The sequence below is a fragment of the Vicia villosa genome, linkage group LG5 (genome assembly GCF_029867415.1).
Source record: "Vicia villosa cultivar HV-30 ecotype Madison, WI linkage group LG5, Vvil1.0, whole genome shotgun sequence".
NCBI classification, from domain to species: Eukaryota; Viridiplantae; Streptophyta; class Magnoliopsida; order Fabales; family Fabaceae; genus Vicia; species Vicia villosa.
The window spans coordinates 168,763,203-168,777,712 of NC_081184.1; positions in this window are offsets into that span (position 1 = coordinate 168,763,203).

A 14,510-nucleotide genomic window follows, 5' to 3' on the forward strand; every position below is an offset into this window, starting at 1 on the left:
GCATATGTAATGTTAATATAACTATAATTATAAATAATACAAGTTGGTGAATTTGTAAGAAATAACAAGTTGAATGGTCTAACATGAACCGAATTATTATTTTTAAACAAAATTGTTGTTACTGTCAGTCCCTTAACTTATTATTGTTTTTCTATTTTAATTGTAATCATTATGTTACAAAACAGTAAGAGTGTTGACCATTTTCCAAATTCTGTTTAAAATAATGTTTTGTGGCAGTTGCATTGCTTAAGTAGGAATTATGATATTGTCTAAGTAGCAACTAGTTATTATCATAGAATAACCTATAATATTTCGGTTGAAAAAGGCTTATTATTTTGGTTTTTTTACGTAATTATGGGTGTCGTGCAAAGTTGTCATTTTTCCCTTGATCTATAGCCAAGGAAAAAGGTAGAACTGATAGTGGTTTCGATCCCCAATAACAATATATTCGTATTTTTTTGAAAACACGTTAATTTACCTCTTGATTTATAAAATACTCGAGGAATATATATAATTATATGCTAGTCAAAAGTCCAAATAGTTAAAGTCTAGTTCTCCTCAAATCCACTCCACTTAATCCAAGATATAAAATCAGCTCATACGCGAAAACAAGATGCATTCTTTGATCTCTACTTTTCACTAAATTTATCTTGAATCTTAAACTGACTTGGTGTGTTTGGATTAGCGGTGGATAGAATTGATTCTGAGAGAATTGAGTTTGGTAGAATTGATTTTAATAAAATTGAGTTTACAAGAATTGATTTATGTTTGGATACAATGATATAGAAGTGATTGTTATCAATTAATGTTGTTTGGATAGTTTTAACAAAATTGATTTTGAATTGTATGATTACCAAAATGGTAATAAATTCTAGTACAAATCAAAAAGAAAAGAAGTAATTGATGAAAATTAAAGAGGGTAAAGTAGGAAAATTTAAAAGAGTTGTAATAAATAATATATAATAAATGTAGAATTGATTCTACTAAACTCAAAAGCTAGGAATTGTAGCTTCTACTAGAATTGCTTTTGGAGGAGGAAAATTGATTTTGAAAAAGTATCCAAACAAGAAAAAAAACCAATTATCAAGTTGAAGTGGACTAGAAGTGCTTTTGGGGCTTGTAGAAGTCAATCCAAACATGCACTTAGGCGTTGAAGTGCTAACCATGCAGGCCTACCTCGCGCCATCATGATGGAGATCAACCCCACCATTTCAAAATCATCAATTTTCCATCTAAACTCATTTCTAGTTCCCAAACGGAACAGTTGCGTCGTCTGTGAGAATCGACTTCCAATTCCTACAATTTCCAAGAATTTACGTTAGCTCTCCAACTCCATCATTCGCAATCTCCTCAAATCACTAAATCAAGAGCAATTGAAAGAGAACGCTTAGATCTGACGCTATAGATCGAGTAAGTCATCATTTCAACTACGATTCTTCAAATTTATAAATCTCTGATTCTCTCGAGAACTCTGCAAAGAAATTGAAGATAGGATCATAGATTCAGATATGGATCTACATTAAAAGTACTAGAGGCTAATGGCAACTTCCTCGAAGATCATGTTAAAGATTCATGGTCCATTTTTTATCTAACATCCCATGTACCTCTCGCCACTAATATATGGTACTTACCGTGACGACGTCGAAGATACGACGAGTTCATAGTTAATACCAGACGCATATCTGGTGAAATTTTGGCCCTTATAACACATGTTAATACTAATGTCCCAACATCATAATACAATGTCAGGACATATGTTGTGTCATCTGCTGACTGACAAAACCAAATATCAAAACTATAACTTATGCGAAATAAATAGCAGAATGATAAATCACACCGATAATTGTTAACCTAGTTCGGTGCAACGACACCTACTCTAGAGGCTACCAAACCATGAAGGAAATTCACATGATAGTATTAATTCAAAGCCTAAATAGTCTCCGTTTACAACTTCTCGTCTAATCTTTACCTTATGCAACTTATAGAGGTCATTTTTACACAATTCAGACACAGAGTCAGCCCCCGTCAAGTCAGCCCATTCTTTCTTTGAGTCAAAAAAAAAATAGTGACACAAAAAAACCACTCAACAAGGAAAAGAAGAAAAACCTTAATTCTTTAAGTAATTGTTTATCAGTCACGGTGTTTCTATTCCCTTCTTTTCATTTTTTATTACCAGTTCAATTCTAATCACAACACAACACCTTTTTTATAAAAAAAAATTTGTTTGATTTTTCGCGAGGATCATCTTATTGGTGTTAGGATTATGATATATTGATTAGTGGTCAATTTATCACATTTTTTCTTGCATATAATAACTAAATATTTATTATTATTATTATTATTATTATTATTATTATTATTATTATTATTATTATTATTATTATATAATTTCTAGCATTCACCCACAAGATTCAATTCATATTCTTTTACTTTTTTTATTATTATTATTATAATATATAAGTTCTAGCATTCACAATTACAGTCACAGATTAAAATTTGTAAATTAAAGAAGCTATACATTCATGGAAAAAAATTTCTAACCTGAAATTCATTTTGAAAGGATTTTTTACACACGCGTGAATTCACATATCACACTGCACCTCCTCATGTATTCTCCTTATTATTTGTTTATTTTTTAATTTTCTTTATATTTTTATTTAAAGAATATGTAAATTAGAATTAGGGTTTGATAGTTTGATTTGAGTCTTGGACTCTAAAGTTCTCTACTCTTTTACTAACCAACACCCCCACTCCACTTGTGCACCCATCTAATTCTCTAATTCTCTAATTTGAATTAGTTATTTCTTTTATTATTTTTTTTATTTTAGTTTTATTTATTTATTTGACTTAGCTTACTTATTGTATTTAAATCCACTTATTTTTAGTTAACTTATTTTATTTAGTCTATTTGATTTAATTAGGTTTATTTAAATTATTTAAATTATTAAAATAATACTCTACCAAAACTATAAAAAAAATCATGAAATCATGGAGCTAATAATCTTCTCTTTGTAAATTTTGACTAGAATAACCAAAGACCAAACTGCACAAATATATGTCAATTCAAACGCAGTTACAGAAACATAAATTACTTGTTAAACATGTAAAAATTGTACATGAGGAAGAAGATAAGTGATATTCCCCCTCAACATAATGTACATGAGGAAGAAGATGAGAGATACTCCCCCCGACACAACTTCAATATACCATCCTGAACTCTCTATGTGAAGGATCACATAACTCAGAGCACAAGACACAACCACGCTCATAACTCATACCACAAAACACAAACACGATGTTAGAACATCCTACACGATATTGTGCAGACACAACCAAAACAAAAGTGGCAGCAACAGAAGCAAAACAGAAACAAAAAACAAAGACAGACTCAAGACACATTCCCTCTAAATTGTTGAATTTCTCAATTTAGAGACAAGACAAAATGACATTTTTCTCCCCCCTTTTAAAGCCAAAAATTGAGTAGAAAGAAACTGCCACAAAAAACCAAAACACACGAGAACTGATTCAAGACAAACAACAAAAAGAAACTGACTCAAAAACTAGGTGCTTGACCCAACTGACTCAAACAAAAGACTCCCCCAACCTGAACTGACAAAAACAAAAAATGATGAGGAAAGAAAATGGAAACGAGAAAATATACTTGACCCAAAGAGACAAAAACTAACGAGGAAAAGAAAAAAGACATTAAAACAACAACCTCATTTTTTGATTTTTTTTATTTACAGATAGCATATAACAGCTATCCAAGTCTCCCTCCTGAGTCAATGAAATTAACTCAGTCTTCATCAGCATCTGAGTCTGAATCATGTAGATAAACATGATTCTTAGGGATTTCATCTCTGTCATAGATGTTTTCCCTATTATGGATGCTCTAGTTGATGTTTCAACATATGTTGCATTGTTAAAACCAACCTTCTTTGGATCAGTCCCCTTATCCTCATTGAACTTCAACAGATGAATCTCCTTAGCACCAGAATCTTTGGAAGATTCACTCATTGTTGAAACGCAGTTTGTGATAATGATGAGGTTGTAAAGCCTTTAAATACAAGGAGAGTTACCTAGAGTGTAACGAAAACCTTGCTTGTAACGATAGTCCAGTCAATGAGAATATTTTTGGAAGGAGATAAAGTCAATCTTAGTAATAGTGCACCATTCACTATAGGAGATATGCATGTTTCTTGTTAGCTTTTTCTCTCTTTCCAAGCTTGAGATGTCCTCTAACCAATGCCTTTGGCCTCATGTCCATTTGATCTTCTGAACTCAAATTATGAATTTTTGAAGATAATGACTGTTTATTAACTTTTGAAACGGACCTATAATGTCTTAAACCATATCTTCCAAACCATACATCTTTTGACTTCAATTCTTGAACCATGTTGTAGAGGGATACATTTTCTTCAAAATGAACATTGGTTGGAATTTTTATGATGAAGGATGAATACATTATGAATTTTTTCAAGTTTTGTTGTTTCTTTTCAGTATCTCCAAAACCAGCAACTTTTGCAATTGAGCTTTCTGAACTTTCCGTGATATATCATGATCAATCCTTGATCAAATGATGATTTTAGGACCACGAGGATGATGTTGACCAAAAATATTGAGCATTGACTGCTGCTGGACCTGAATTGACCATTTTGTCTTTTTAGAATCGACTGTTGATCTAATTGACATTTGAGCCACCAAACTTGTGCTGTTTGACTTGAAACTTGACATGAAGATTCTTACGAGCATACGTGACCTTATAAAGCCGTGCCAGACTTTTGATTGATCCATTTTCCATGTGCACACCAAAACCCTAATTTTGCTGTTTCTAAGTTAGGAGGTGCTACTATGCATTTGATCATAGCTAATTCTTGAGCTTTTGAGGATGTGCTGGGCATGTGGAGACTGTTAAATCAAGTTGCCCTTGAATAGGTGAGAGCAAATTTTAGGGTACAACAAAATGTATGACGGTAAAATTTGCGCAATTCAAGAGGTACAACATGTAAAAGGTTTGAAGAAAAATTTATTGTCTATTGGACAATTAGATGATCTCGGGTGCAAGATCCATGTTGAAGGTGGGATTTTGAAGGTGGTGAGAGGTGCTCTAGTAGTGATGAAGGAAGAGAAGCTATATGCAAATCTATACATTCTTATGGGAGATACGTTGCAAGAAGGTGATGTGTCAATTGCATTAACTAGTCAAGAAAACTCAACGACAATGTGGCATCGTAGACTGGGCCACATGTCAGAACGAGGCTTGAAAGTTCTTGCGGAACATAATCTCTTACCCGGGCTCAAATCAGTAAGTCTACCTTTCTGTGAGCATTGTATGGTAAGCAAACAAAATAGGTTTGAAGTTTGATAGATCAACTACTAAGAGCAAACACATACTTGACTTGATTCATTATGATGTGTGGGAGTCGCTGCAAATGTCCATAGGAGGAGCAAAATATTTTGTATCATTCATTGATGATTACTCCAGGAGATTGTGGGTATACCCAATCAAGAAGAAGTCAGATGTGTTTTCAATATTCAAGCAATTCAAAGCACTAATTGAGCTTGAAACTGGAAAGAAGATTAAGTGCTTGAGGACAGACAATGGAGGAGAATATACAAATGGTGATTTTTTGGAATTTTACAAGGAAAATAGTATAATGAGACAATTTACAGTTGCTCATACGCCTCAGCAGAATGGTGTAACAGAGCGGATGAATAGAACTTTTCTAGAAAGGACTAGAGCTATGTTGCGAACTGCAGAATTAGCCAAGTCATTCTGGGCAGAAGTCGTGAAAACTGCCTGTTATGTGATAAATAGATCGCCATCAAGTGCAATTGGTTGAAAGACTCCGATGAAGATGTGGAAAGGAAAGCCAACTGAGTATTCTACTCTACATGTGGTTGGATGTCCTGTGTACTTGATGTACAACTCCCAAGAAATAACTAAGCTGGATCCAAAATCCAAGAAATACATATTCTTGGACTATGCTGATGGTGTCAAGGGGTATCACCTGTGGGATCCCACTTCTCGCAAGGTTATTGTCAGCAGGGATGTAATCTTTACAGAGAATAAACTGAAAAGGGAGCAGGAAAATGACAGTACTTCTAAAGATATCACTACTTTTCATATAGATGGAACGTCTATAGAAGATGATTCTTTTGAAGCAGAACTAGAGCACGAGGTACAAGAACTAGAGGAACTTGATGGTGTTGAAGTTCGACGACCAACACGTCAGAAAAGGAAACCAAATTGGCAGTCAGACTATGTTATGGCAAGCCATGATGCATATTATCTTCTAACAGAAGATGGAGAACCATCAACCTTTCAAGAGGCTGTGAGTTGCTCAAGTGATTCTCTATGGATGGCAGCAATGCAGGATGAAATGGAAGTCTTACATAGAAACAAGACATGGGATCTTGTTGTACTTCTAGAGGGTCAGAAAGCCATCGGAAACAAATGGGTCTATAAGATTAAGCGTGATGTTAATGATCAATTGGAAAGATATCGTGCAAGACTTGTGGTTAAAGGATACGCTCAAAAGGAAGGAATTGATTTCAATGAAATATTTTCTCCGGTGGTTAGACTTACCACTATCAGAGTAGTGTTAGCTATGTGTGCTGCTTATGATTTACATCTTGAACAATTGGATGTAAAGACTGCTTTTCTTCATGGAGAACTTGAAGAAGAAATATATATGCTACAACCAGAAGGTTTTGAAGAAAAAGGAAAAGGAAACTTGGTTTGCAGGTTGACCAAATCTCTATATGGTTTAATGGAAGCGCTGAGATGTTGGTACAAGAGATTTGATTCTTTCATTATTAGCCTTGGATACAACAGGTTGAGCTCAGATCATTGTAAATATTACAAGAGGTTTGAGGAAAATGCTTTCATCATTTTGTTGTTGTATGTGGATGACATGTTTGTGGTAGGCCCCAACAAAGATCAAGTCCAAGAATTGGAGGCACAATTGGCTAGGGATTTCGATATGAAGGACTTGGGGCCAGCAAACAAGATTTTAGGGATGCAAATTTACCGAGATAGAAAAGATATGAAGATTTGGCTTTCTCAAAGAAATCATCTACGAAAAGTTTTGCGGCGCTTCAACATGCAAGAATGTAAGCCAATATCTACCCCACTTCCTATCAATTATAAATTATCCTCAAGTATGAATCCTAGCAATGAAGCGGAGAGGATGAAAATTTCTCGAGTACCCTATGGATCAGCGGTGGGAAGCCTTATATATGCCATGATATGTACAAGGCCAGACATTGCACAAGCAGTGGGAGCGGTCAGTCGATTTATGGCAGATCCTGGTAAAGAGCATTGGGATGCTGTTAAGAGAATCATGAGATATATAAAAGGAACCTCAGATGTTGCATTATGTTTTGGAGGATTGGAGTTTTGTGTCAGGGGATATGTTGATTCAGATTATGTAGGTGATCTTGACAAAAGAAAATCTACTACTGGTTATGTATTTACAATTGCAGGAGGAACGGTAAGCTGGTTATCCAAATTACAAACTGTTGTAGCTCTATCTACTACAAAAGTTGAATATATGACAGCTAACCAAGCATGCAAGGAAGATATATGGATTCAAAGGTTATTGGAAGAGTTAGGACATAAACAACCAAAATTTATTGTATATTGTGACAGTCAGGATGCTTTGCATATTGCAAGAAATCCAACTTTTTATTCCAGGACAAAGCATATAGGAGTTCAATATCATTTTGTCCGTGAAGTAGTAAAGGAAGGGAGTGTAGACATGCAAAAGATTCACACTAAAGACAATCTAGCAGATGATATGACAAAGCCATCAATGCTGACAAGTTTTATTGGTGCAAGTCCTCATATGGTATATCTAAAACGTAGCAACAGAAATAAATTTTGAAAGCAAACAAAATTACTTTAAGTGGGAGATTGTGAGGACATAAAGTAATCTTTGTTTTGTAGAAAAATTCAATGTAATATAAGTCATTGGTTTCTATGATGTAGAGAAGATTACGTACAATCCTATAATAAGTATCCACACTTATTATAATATATGAAACTATTATATATACATTAATCATATTTTAGTTCACAATCATCCTAATCATCCAAGAATTTGCTACAATTATGTTTCTTCTTATTCCTATATTCAACTCTCAAATTTTACTTGTATTATTATTATTTAATATTATTCTGATACCCAACATGACACACTCACAAGTGAGAGACAGTGTTGTGTCGTATGAAAATGTGGATTGTCTTTTTCTAAACCACTTTTGGGTGTTTTGATGCAGGTTCCCCTTCTAGAAAAATGTTTTCGTGTTTTAGGTTTACATGATAAACTCATAGTTGACTCAAAAGTTAAAACTACAAATAAAAAATTAAAATTTTCAATTTGCTCTTTGGCCGTTGGTTCTCATTTGTGAATGCAAATAATCAAGTTCTTACCAAGTCATTCAATCATGGAAAGATATATTGTTCGTCTATTACAACTAGACTTGTAAATATGTACATATAGATTCTATATGATAAATGACATATTTTGCCTCTAAACCAAAAGGTTGAAATAATTGTATATGTCTTAAACACTTATTTCTTTGCATCAATTATCCAATCTACCTTATTTCATAGCAAAAAATTACAAACACATATATTTAAGCAGATTTGCCTAACTAAATAACAATTTTAAAAGAACAAAATCTCTTTTAAAATTGTTCTTCAGTTCGACATTTAAATGTAACCTAATTAATTAAATCAAATAAAATTATTAACATATTTAACATCACCGATAATTAACCAAGAAATCTCAAATCTAATTCAACAAAGAAAATCCTAAATCAAAGTCAACATAAATCTTCCACCATAAACTCTCAGATTTGTAGCAAAATTCAATTGAAATTCCTTGCCGGAAGAAAACCAACAAAACTGGTAAAAAAACTAGTTAACACAATATTTCAATCGAAAAATTTACCACACCAGAAAATTGAACAACAATTAAAAGATTTATTTCATTGATCTCAGAAACGCAAACACTGATTAGTGACTTAAATTGTCGGCGAGACTGAAACTGATCGGAGAAGAAAACGACGGAGAGAGAAATGAGAAAATGGGATTAACGAATGAGAAAGCTTGAGAGAAACAGAAAAAATCGATAGAATTTGAGAGAAGCAGAAAAATTGGATAAAGCTTAGAGAATGTTATTATAATTTAACTAAAAAGCTTGAGAAAATAAAACATAAATTTAACGAAAAATAATTCTTACGAAAAGTAAGACTAATGTAATATTGTGTTTAAGAATTACCCGTAATTGATTTTAGAACATTTAATCCATCAGTTATTTTTGGAATTTCACCGGCAAGTAATTTAATTTAGCCCTAGCCTTAACCTATAAATTAACAAAAAAAAACAGTGAAAATTTTATAAATTAAATCAAATCAAATCTCATAAAGATTAAATTTGAAAATATAAATATTAAAGTGATTATTTTTTAATTTTTATTTATTTATAAAAAACAGTATATAAGGATAGTCTCAGGTTAAACACTTATTAATCCCAAAACGCAGAAGCCTCAGCCGTCGGTCTATACTTGTCCGTCAAACTGCAAACCATAGGTTGGGGATGGAGAGATTGTAGCTGCTATATCGTAAGGTTTTTGCAAAGATTTATTTATTTATCAGTTTGGTTGTTTTTGACTTGCAGGACAATGAAAACATGCACGACAAGGAAAACAAGGAGACGGTCTTACGGTAAAGACAGAATCAGTTGTTTACCTGATTGTCTTTTACTTCAAATTTTGTCCAATTTGGAAGCGAAGCAAGCTGTTCAAATATCCATCCTCTCCACTAGATGGAAGGATCTCTGGAAACATATTTCCGTTCTTTCTTTGAGTAGAAACTTTCGAAACTTTGAATCTTTAGAAAGTTTCGCCACTTTCGTTTCTCAATTTTTCTCTTCTCGCAATGACAAAACCTCTCTGCAAGCTCTTACTTTTGAGTGCCGCCACTATTTTGACCCTCACCTGTTCAACAGGATCATAAAATACTTGTTTCCACACAACATCCAACGCTTAGATATGAAATTGGCTTGCAGTCTTGAACACTTTCCACTAGGGCTGGCAATGAACCAAACTAACTCGAAAATAGTTCGAAACTCGATTCGAAAATTAAATCGTTGAACTAGGTTCATGAACCAAATGAGCTGAGTATGAGCTAAAAACTAAGTTCGTTAACTAAATGAGCTGAACTTGAACTATACATGGTTCGACTCGTTAGGTTCATGAGTCAACTCGATTGTATATTTGCTCTAAATCTTAGTATCATATTTTATCTTAATCTAACGGTTTTAATTGATAATTTATATTCTCTAGTGAGGAAAATATTTCTACAAATAATTATACAAATAAAATTAACATCGTATAAATTCTAATCTTATAACTTTTATTTTATTTCTATATTTTTTAATTAAAAAAAATATTAATTTAAAATGTCAAATATATATATATATAAATAGACTTTAAAAAATTACTTTTAAGTTCGTGAAATAAGCGAGTTGAACCTAACAAGATAAACCTAACAAGTTGAATCGAGATTTTCGTGAACTTCTAACAAGTCGAGTTTGACCTGAAAAAAAAGTTCGAGATAAACTCGAACTCGAACTCAAACTCGGCCAATTCTTAGCGAGTCGAGTTTGAGCTGAAAAAAAAGTTCGTCATGAACTCGTGCTCGAACTCGAACTCGGCCAATTCTTAACGAGTCGAACTGAGCTGAGGCGAGTTCGACTCAACTCGACTCATTTCCAACCCTACTTTCCACTCTCTACCAACTCTTCATATCATACTTTAACCTCTCTTAAACTTATTTTATTGGAAGAATTCACTACTAGAAATACTCGAATTTCCTGCGGAATTTCCTGCGGATTTTAGCTAAATTTCCGCAGGAAACACGTTACCTGCGGATTTTTCTGCGGTTTCTTGTCCCCAGCTAAAACCTTCGTGGGTAATAATATCGGCAGGAAATTCCGCATGTAATTCCGCAGCTAAGTCCGCAGGAAATAATCTGCAGCTAAATCCGCAGGTAAATCCGCAGGAAATTTAAACCTAAATTTATTTTTTTCTAAATTATTATTAATTGTATACTAAAATAACCATAAAATTAAAATTAAAATTTAATTTAAAATACTTTGAATTTAAAGAAAAATTCAAAGTCATATCACAACTTGTTACTATAAAAAAAATGCTACCAAGTTAGTAACAAGTACTTAGATAGTCACATTACTACAAATGACTCAAACAACCAAGCTACTAATATTCATTTGTCCACCGAAATTAAAAAGATACACCAAGTACAAATCAGAATTTATTACTAAGGTCTTCTTCATCTAATTCATGACGCCATCTTCATTTGTGAATTTGCTTCCACGTCAGGCCTTCTTGAACCAATGAAACGAGAAGTTGCAATTCAACAATGGAAAATCTTTGACAAGCTGAACCAAGGAAATGATATGGAAATAGAGGTGATAGATGAAATGCTGCAATCCTTTACCTCTCCTTTCTGATTGAACATTTGGCCTGTAACAAAGATGCGCGCATTATAGGCAGTAGGACTAAAGATCTGTAGAACAAATTTGGTTCATGGTATTAACAACTTTACAACACTCCACACACAATTTTGTTGTTGCAGGTTTACTTTCCCAGAATAATGAAGACACTCGCCACATATAGCACCCAGTAATCAGCTCTAAAAGGTCTGTGAAACCACATACTGAAAGAAAAAGTAAAAATAGAAACATCAAATACTAATAAGCTACGGAGCTTGAAAATTTACTAGGCAGGTCGGTAAAACCAAAAGGACTGTGATACTTACGAGTGCTCCAAACTCAAGGTACTCATCTTTAAACCCCTTCGATGATGGGGATTCATACTTACTTGAAGAAATATTATATCAGAATTCAGAAGTAAATGCAGCAAGACACCTGCAATACAAACCATACACAGATTATTTGATATAAGACCATTGGTAAGCTGAGTCAATTTTCCAAAGTCTCAACACTTTCAAGCACAAGGCTCCTGGTTTAGTACATCAATAAAAGCCCATAGACAGGCTTGTTTTCAAACGAGACGGCTTATAAGTTTTAATAATATTTTTTGTCTTAATAATTGCAGTCTAATGGTATTAGACAATATAAGAGCAAGAGAAACCAGCTGTATGCAGGCTCCTTTGTGAAATAAATATAAAATTGACATTAATATTAATTTAAGGGAAAACACTTCCAAAATTATGTCAATTCTTGATAGTTTTCTATGTGTTTCATAGTATTTTATATCTCTGTCATTGACTAAAGCTAATAATATATACGCACAAAATACTTGACCCAATCAAAATAATACAAAAAAATGAAATTCAGTTTAGAAGTTTACACTCTCATGAATATGAACACAAATTAGATTATTCGCTAACATCCAATCCTATAACAACAAGCAAGCAAGCAACAGTTTGGGATTTAGAATTGTCTATTAAATATTTGTATATATGCAAGGAACCAATTTTAATATGGCACTCTAACATAAATTTTCCTAACTTTTGTAAGGTACTAATAATTCCTTGATAAGAACTTGTTAGTTAGATTATTAATTAGTCATATTACAACTATTTTTTGAATATAAGACTAATCAATTTAAAAGAAATTTTGCAATGATTGTCAACCTATTTTTTATGTCAGCCTCTCTACGACCAATGACCGGAGAGTCTGCAGTAAGAACAATTGCCTTGAAACCAGCATTTTCAGCTCTTCTCACAAGCTGAGTAACCATATTTCGGTCTGTAAACAGCCGAGAGAATAAAATAACATAAAAATATTTAATTATAACACTAATAATTGAAAAGTTAGAGAATCCATTTAGCAGTTGTTTGAATGTTTTGTGTTTTGAGAAGGAGACAAGTGACACACACAGTATAGAAAATAAAATAATGAAGACAATGTACCCACATAGAGTTGGAGGAAACGAATGCCAGGTCCTGTTGAAACAATCTCCTCCATGCTGGAAGTAGCCCATGTGGATAGTGTGTGTCACAAAGTTATCAAAATGAATATTCCAGATATTGAGCTAGAGTAGAGAATTAATAAATATGGTGGAAATCAAACCATGATGGTGCCAGCTGGCTCCAACCAGAGGATCGGCAAATGCAGCAGCGATAAGGGCATCGAGTAGCAGCAGCAGGCCTGCTTTGATGGAAACCCATCTAGCATTCTTAACTTCTTCAGTGGCTTCTTCACCCTGACCCCCCACATCCAGAAGATCATGTTCCCTCTTTGTTTCCTGTGCATAAAACCCTTGTCATACTTGTGTACTAAAAAGGAAATACGACAAGTTTATGAAGCTGAGCAAAGAACGACTTACGAAGTGAAAATCACTTAAAAACTTCACAGTGTGGGCACCAGCATCACCGCCTTGAACTTTAGAACGCCTGGCTCCTTGGAGCCGTCTTTATTTTCATCAATTGTTGCAAATAACCTTTATATGCAATCAAGTCAATGACAACGAAAACCATTAAAAGTAACATGTCTTAACTCTTAAGTCAAAGCACAAAGGAGAGAAAGCCTTACTTTCTAATCACGTCAGTATCAGCTTCGCCATTATCTTTCAGAAGCCTTCTCAATGAACGCATCTTCAAATGTTTCAGAAGTCCCAAAATAACATGCTTATGTTTAATATATTCCAATTTTCATTTTTGTATCCAAGGTTATGCGTATACTTAAAAAGGAAGAATTGGCCCATTGCTTTAGATTTTCTTTTACAATTACCCTGTTCTAACTTCTAACACAAATACCACATGTATAGACAACATGCAAGTCTTAAATAGAACCGGAAAGAAACACTATATTTGTCACGCATAATGAACACTAATTACTTCTCATCGGCAATAGCACGAAACGGTAATAACGACGATAATTCTATGCTAATATGCAAATCAACCTGAGCACAATCATCAATAGCGACTAAGAAACACAACAGCAACAAATCAAAAGTAAAATAAAAGCAAAAAGAGGAAAAAATTTCGGTGAGGCATTTTATCGAATACCTTGTGAGCAAGATCGAAAGTTGCATTTTCTGAACACCAACGCGAATCGAATCCTGATTCCATAACAATTCGAATCAGTTTTGAAATCCAAATCCCACCAATTCGAGACCAAGAGAATCTGTGTCGTAATTGTTGTTGTTGTGTAAGAATTGAGAGGGAGAGAGCATGAGTTTGAGAGAGTGTCGCACAAGAGAAACCGAGAGAAAGCTTGAGCCAATGCGCGTGAAGAAAAGTACTTCTCCGAAGAAGCGTTTCTAAATAAGTCGTTTGCTTTCACCGAAGAAGCGTTTTTGAGAAAATAAACAAAATCAACAAACAATTTATCGATTTAGCACCGAAAAATGAAGCTCAACTAGTAAGATGTTTGCGAGGACAAGTTGTGTTAGATTTGATTTGAACATCGTTGAAATCTGGGTGGAGATACTGAAGCCAAGAGATACTTG